A 6,828-nucleotide genomic window follows, 5' to 3' on the forward strand; every position below is an offset into this window, starting at 1 on the left:
AGTCCGCCTGTGTGTTCACCAAGCAGCTGGCACCACGGAGGACAAACAAGGGCCTGTCAGAGAAGGCCAGAGGCCGCTGGATGGGCCAGTGGCCACAAAAACCACAAGAATCCTGACTCTGGCATGGCAGAGCAACAGTTTAGGCCTCTTTTAAGTTGATTTAGAGAGAAAAAAGGGTCGTTCTGTGTCACAGATTTTTGTGAATCTTACCTTTTATATGCCTTGTACCAGTAATTACACTTCTTCCTCAGTTTCCATTTTCATTTTGTTGTTCTTTTTTCCCTCAGAAGAAGCCATTTGCTGCAGCTCGTTCTTGTCCACCGTGAAAAAACAACCTCAGCCGTCCTGAAAATTGCCCAAGGTAAACAATCCATCACAGAAAACATGACAGCTTATGGGTTCTGTCAGTGTTTCAGTTTTATCATTATTCCTTTGTGCTGAGCCGAGTGTTTTCATATCAGCGCTGCATTACGTTAGGCTCTGCGTACTGTCAATCACCTCACACCCGCAGGAAGACCTGTAGGTCTGCTGGAGGAAGTAATCGCTCAAACGCTTGTTGCCTCACAAACGTTACTGCAACATCTGGGTCTTCCTGTGGGACAACAGTTTATTTCGAGCTACTGTACGTTGGACATAAAAGCCTGGGTTTGTAAATGATACAAAAAAAATTTGCTGAATGACTTAAGGAAAAGAAAACTAGATGAAGACAGTGGGAGATGTGTTCCTTCAGCCCCAGCTTCTCCCTCAATTATTGTCCCTTTATTTCCTTCCAGTGGTTTCTGGGAATTTTTTCAGGGACAATTTATCCTTGACCCTGCAGGCTGCTTTATTTCAGAGAAGCTCTACACAATGGGATCTCTCATTGCACATGGGAGTATTTACCAATGCAACACAGATGAAAAGACCCCCCCCCTTCTCCTCTACTCCTATGCTTTTTTTTCTCCCCCTCTCTGTTTCTCTGTTTCCCGCTCTGAGTCTGGATTGATTTAACTGAGCTGTTTCAGTTGTCTCTGCAGCAGCAGATGTCGGCCATATTGAAACTGAACTCGCAGCCAGGCTTTCTCGACTGGGCTCTGGGCTACCTCACATGTTTGACTCATTGTTTGGCTGCTGAGTTTTTCTAAGGGAGTGGTGGAGGATCACAGTCCTTCTCCTGCAGTTAGAGCAAACTTGGGTCAAGTGGTGTTTGCAAATATATTTTGTGTGTTTTACCTCACATGATGAGTTTACTTGTCATGAAAAGTATTACTCAGCCTGTGAAAACAGTTGTCTTTTGTGGTTCTGGATGGGCTTTGTCAAGTCTTAGAAAATAACCCTAATGATGTCATCAGAGTTTTTTTTTGGTTTAGGCTTGAAGACTTATATTTTTTAACAGACTGATCACATAACAAACTGGGGGCATGACAGACATGGGCATTTACCAGGCAGAGAGGGTCCAACATTGCATTATGGGAACTGTAGGATCCAGTGTTTTTGGAGTTTGACCAATAATTGGGAATAAAAGTAAGGATATCTCAACCTCTGCTGCACAGATTTTAATATTTTTTTTATTCTGTCTCTTGTGAATCTCCATCTTTATGGAAGTGCAATGCTAAATCACTGGGGTAACCCTTTTAGCTGCATAATACAGTAGTTGGCAGCTGGCTTAAAAAAATATGAGAGTACCAGTAAATGTGGCTATTTGAGAAATAGAAGATGATGAAGAATAATACTTAAAGCAGGATAAAACAAATTATATGCAGCTACTATTTGAGCCATGTGTAACATTCATTATAAAGAAAGTCACTAGATTGGCACCCTGCACAACAGGAGCAGCTGGAGCTTAAATCACAGATTGGAGCAGGATTAAAGCTCTTAAAAAACAGTTTTCCCTTAAATATGCTGTAATCAGCGTTTTTGTATTAACAATAGATCAAATGACCATGTGAATTTTGTAAAGAGTTGCTTTGTAGTGACTAACAGTACCCACAGAAAATGATCACCAGACTCTGTAGTTCCCCTCAGCTCTACAGAGCATTTCAGCATCTTTCAGCTCATTGTTCTTTTTTTGTTAACTCTCACAGCTCCTCATTGTTGTTTCCCAAGTCACCTCAGAAATAACGTTAACATTTTAGTAATATAAAAATGTAATTTCAAGGAGGCAGGGTTGTGTTTCCAGACACAGCAGACAGCTGTTTTTAGCGAAAAAGCTTTGATAAACCAGCTACGCTACCTGTCCAGCACTGAGCAGCTGACAGACAAAGTTAGCACCTAGCTAGCCATTTAGCAGCTAAAGAGCTAGACATATTCCTCAGAAAGAGCAAAACAGAGCTAAAACAAATGTGAATATTGGACTTACATTCATCAGGTGGCCAGAAACACGACTCCCAATGGATGCTAATGTTTGTCCTTATCTGCTGGATGTGTTAATTAGCAACTGGTGGCTAACAAGTTCTCTATATCAACTTAAAAGATTATAACATGTCAGAGCGACGTTTACAAGTTGTTTCCTCTGTAAGTTATGATGTGTACTGTGATTTAAATATTAAATCTGAAGATGTTTATTGTGGCTGCGTCATTCCATCAAATTTAAGTATTTTAAGATGTCTTGTGCACCATTTTATACACATTTTCCCAAAATCCAGCCTAACATATTTGGTACATTTGGAAACATTCAGATCTCCACTTGAATTTTAAGTTCAGTGGGTTTGAGCAACGTTTAGCTGCACAGCATGAGTCTGTACTGACTGACTGAGTTAGATGATAGTTAACATGTCACTGAAAACACATTGCTGTGAGTAACTCCTCTGGCCTACTAACAAGCAATCAAAAGTTAATTAATTAACATCCCATAACTCAGTGTGAGTTTTATGTTCATTGTTTGCCACTCCCTTCTCATTCCACTTTTTACAGCACCCTCCAGAAATGACACAAACGTCTACAGGGAGACATGAAGAAAGAGGCAAACAGAAAACAGCACAGTCATCCAGTTCTTCAGAACACGACCTTAATCAGAAACAGAGAGACAGCAACTTTGAAATGTCCCCACTCACATTCATCTGCACTGACATGTTTAGGGACACTGATGATAAAGGCTTAACACAAAAAACATGTTGGAAGGAGCCCTGATAGTTTAAAGAGAGAATAACAAGTTTCAGTATTTACAGGCAAAAAAAATCATAATCACATTGAGTTTATTATGAGATAATGTCATCACTCCTTGTAGGAAATGTGATGGCAAAGTAACGGCACAGTTTTGCTATCCCACTGACCCTTTTGAGAATCAAAGCAGTCTTATTTCCACCTCACATAGATCGCATTCCTGCAGTGACACAAAGACGGTGCAGTGATGCTTTGATTAGCCACACAGGACAACACAGGGGTCAACACACCAGAACAAGCCTCCCAGTTTCACCTCCCTGCCTCTAGCCTCTCCTCTATACAGCTCCCTTATTAATACCCCTTCCGGGCTTCTTGCAAATCCCATCAGTCTGTTTGTCCGGATCTCGCTCCGCGGCTTTTCCGGAACCTGAGAAAAGAAGGAATTGAGAGAGGAGGGCTGGAGTCACTCTCCCAGAGCGTGGATCCAGGATTAGAGGAAAGAGAGCAAATACCATGGAGCGTACCGAGGGAAGCAGCCATGAGGGTTAAGACTCCAAACAATAGAAATTAATTAGAACTCCCTCAGTGGAGCATTGCTCTTCTGATTAAGGATTGGAGGATTATTGGATAAGCACATGAAATACTGTTTTTGTATTCGTTGGGGCCTCCTTCACTATCACTTCTCATATGTGAAAGCACGGACCCAAACGTCACACTGTAAAAACCATTTTAGCATAAGTTTGCTGAAGTTGACTGAAAGTTATTTCAATATTTAAGTCAAAGTTTAACCCAGTTTTCCACCTTTTAATCCCCTTAAGTACCTTTAAAAATTGTAAGATTGGAAGAAAAAAAAATTATTCCACACTGTCTTACAGAAGCAAAATTACTCAACTAACATTAAAATTAATCGCCAACCATTTTAATTTAAAAGAAATTTTGATTATCAATCAAAATTTCCAAATATTTACCAGTTCCAGCTTCTCAAATGTGAAGATTTGTTGCCTTTCTGTTTGTTTATTATAAACTGAATATCCTGGTGTAGTGGACGCTTTGATTAGAGAAAACAAGCAATTTTACGGCGTCAACTTGGACTCTGGGGACTATAGAACATTTTTCACTATTATCATTTGGAGTTGCAGGCCTAATTCCCAAACAAACACCTCACTGAAACAAGAAGACATTTTTTTTCTCCCAGGGTAACTCACAATGGAAGCGAGCTAAACAGACTTCCAAAACAAGAAGTTGGCAACTGCGAAAACAGTATTGGACAACAAAATCAATGATAGCAATTACAAAACAGAAAAAAGATGAGATTCCATAAACAGGAGTTAAAACAAAGGTATAAAAAGGAATTGGTAGGCTACGGTATAAAGGAAACAAAAGATTCACAGAAGTATAGACTAGTTGCCAAATTACATTGTTCCTCATAGCAGGTGGTGGATCATGGTGAAGAAACAGAGTATCGCCAGTGAAAGGCCAACTTTAAAGATACCCTGTGGAGTCTTTGACCTCTAGTAGTGCTATGGAGCAGTCCTGCCAATGGTTTCACACTAATCCAATGATCCACAGGTGGCTGTAATGTGCCAAGAACCAGCAATGTGCCAACAAAGTGAGAGAAGAAGACTGCAAGCTCATAATACTCATGGATGTAAACACTGCATGATTTAAAATGCTAAAAAAAAAAAAATCAGCTTTGCAAATGTTTTATAAGCCCCCATAAAAAATAGAAGACATTCTAGCATCTAGTACACATTTACATAAAAGTAAAAAGAGTGAAATAGATAACAGCTATCCCAATAGTAAGTTAACAGGACTTGGAATGTTATATTAGCAACACATTAGCATCACACAGCTAACGGCTAGCTTTGTTTGCACTAAACGCAGGAAAACACCACAAATCAACAATCACAGGACAGGTATTACAAAGAGTAGCTCTGAGTAAAGCCTCAGCTTAGGTGTTTTGGGAATACGCTGCAGATAAAAGTATTTTCTTGGCCATATTAGACAAAATGGTGGATGTAAGTGTCAATTAAACTGCTGTGGAACTGTGCCAGTATAGCGGTTGCTATAGCAACATAATGTGACTTTTAATCAGCTTCAGTGATTAAATTTAGTAGAAATGTTCTTAAGATGTCTCTAAACTAATGAGATCATGAAGTAATTAAGTCTGAATCTGATAAACTTTGTAAATTGAGATTGAGATTACTCCTAAGTGCAGATCACAGCAAACTTAACTTAATAGGATTTCACCTTTTTTCATTTTGCGGCAGTTTTGTGTTAATGTTAAGGTTTGGGGTCCTGGAGAACTCAACAGCAGTAACAAAAACATACTTAACAGTGTTTTATTACCATGATGCTTCATTAAGTTGTCAAATTAATTAATTATTCATGTTTGAGGTCTCAGACACCCCAGCTGAGAAATGTGGTTAAATACAATGGATTTACTCTACATCTATGATTGGTGTTAACAGTACTTTTTAAACAGCAAAGTGTACTAATGTCTATCTGGATTTCTGTTTATTGGAGTTTAATATTTCATAACAGATAATTCATAAGCTCTGGGGCGTAATTGACCCTAAACACAAGTAAAATTCTGTACTTTTTTGTCTACGAATGACTTTTTGATAAACAAAATGAGTATATATTTGTTCATGAAGAGCCCATATAAATATGAAACATGAAATATTCCCTTATTTGGTGTAATATGGCAATGTTTTATGGTCATTTCGGTATTTCATCACCTTTATCAAAGCAAGCTCGGTTTGTGGTAAAAGGAAGGGTTACCATTTCAAAACCTTTCTATACATTTAATTTTATATGTCCGAAGAACAGAAAAACATATAAATTTGAAGGAAAATGTTACTTTATTTTGCAGTTTGGACTCCAAATAATGAGAGAGTAAAGCCAATGTTAATGAAACACGAGGTTAAAGGAACACAGTCGGCTTAGTCTCAGACCGGCTAAGTAGATGAATGAAGAGGAGCTGGAGAGTCGCCTCGGGGTCAAAAGATCAGAGAGTCAACAACAAAGAACCACAAGTTGAAAGAGAGAGAGAGAGAGAGAGAGGGAGAGAGAGGGAGAGAGAGGGTCGAAAACTCAAGGCCAAGGCCTCTCTCTATCTCTCCCCCTCTCTTTCTCAACAGGTGTTGGGGAGGAAAACACTCTGTGAAGCTTCCTCCCTCAGGCAGGCTGTGATGAGAAGGTGTATAATTTGAGAGCCACGGTCAGGAAAAAAAAAGTGCAGCATTCATCAGGAATGACAAATAAGAAGGAGAATGTCGGAAACAAATTAACTCTGTAAAGGCTTAGTTTGGTCTTTATACCACTTAACCATCAGCTTCTCCCAAACAACACTTAGAAATGTTATTTTAATTAGATTAGGGTAAACATAACCATTACAAAAAGCACCTAAAATATTCTGGATATAGTCTTCTCCTAATTGGAGATAAAGTGAGGAGTCTTTTGTGATTTGAATATATTTTAGTCATGCACAGTAAACTTTAACATCCCTCTAAAATTTCCAAGTATTCCAATAGCTCTTTTGGAATGGGATTAGGATTTTGCGAGACACATTTCTTTGGAAATTATTAAGAGGAAAGAAGATATTGTTTAAAAATGAAAGATGTTTTTTGTCCTGAGAAAGGTATTAATAGGTACAATATCTGCACTGCAAAAAATGTCGATCAAGTCAGTCTCACATGGAGATAAAATGTGGGTTTCTTCAACAGAGGGGAAAGTTCTTCAGGG

This window comes from Thunnus thynnus, chromosome 12 (genome assembly GCF_963924715.1).
Source record: "Thunnus thynnus chromosome 12, fThuThy2.1, whole genome shotgun sequence".
NCBI classification, from domain to species: domain Eukaryota; kingdom Metazoa; phylum Chordata; class Actinopteri; order Scombriformes; family Scombridae; genus Thunnus; species Thunnus thynnus.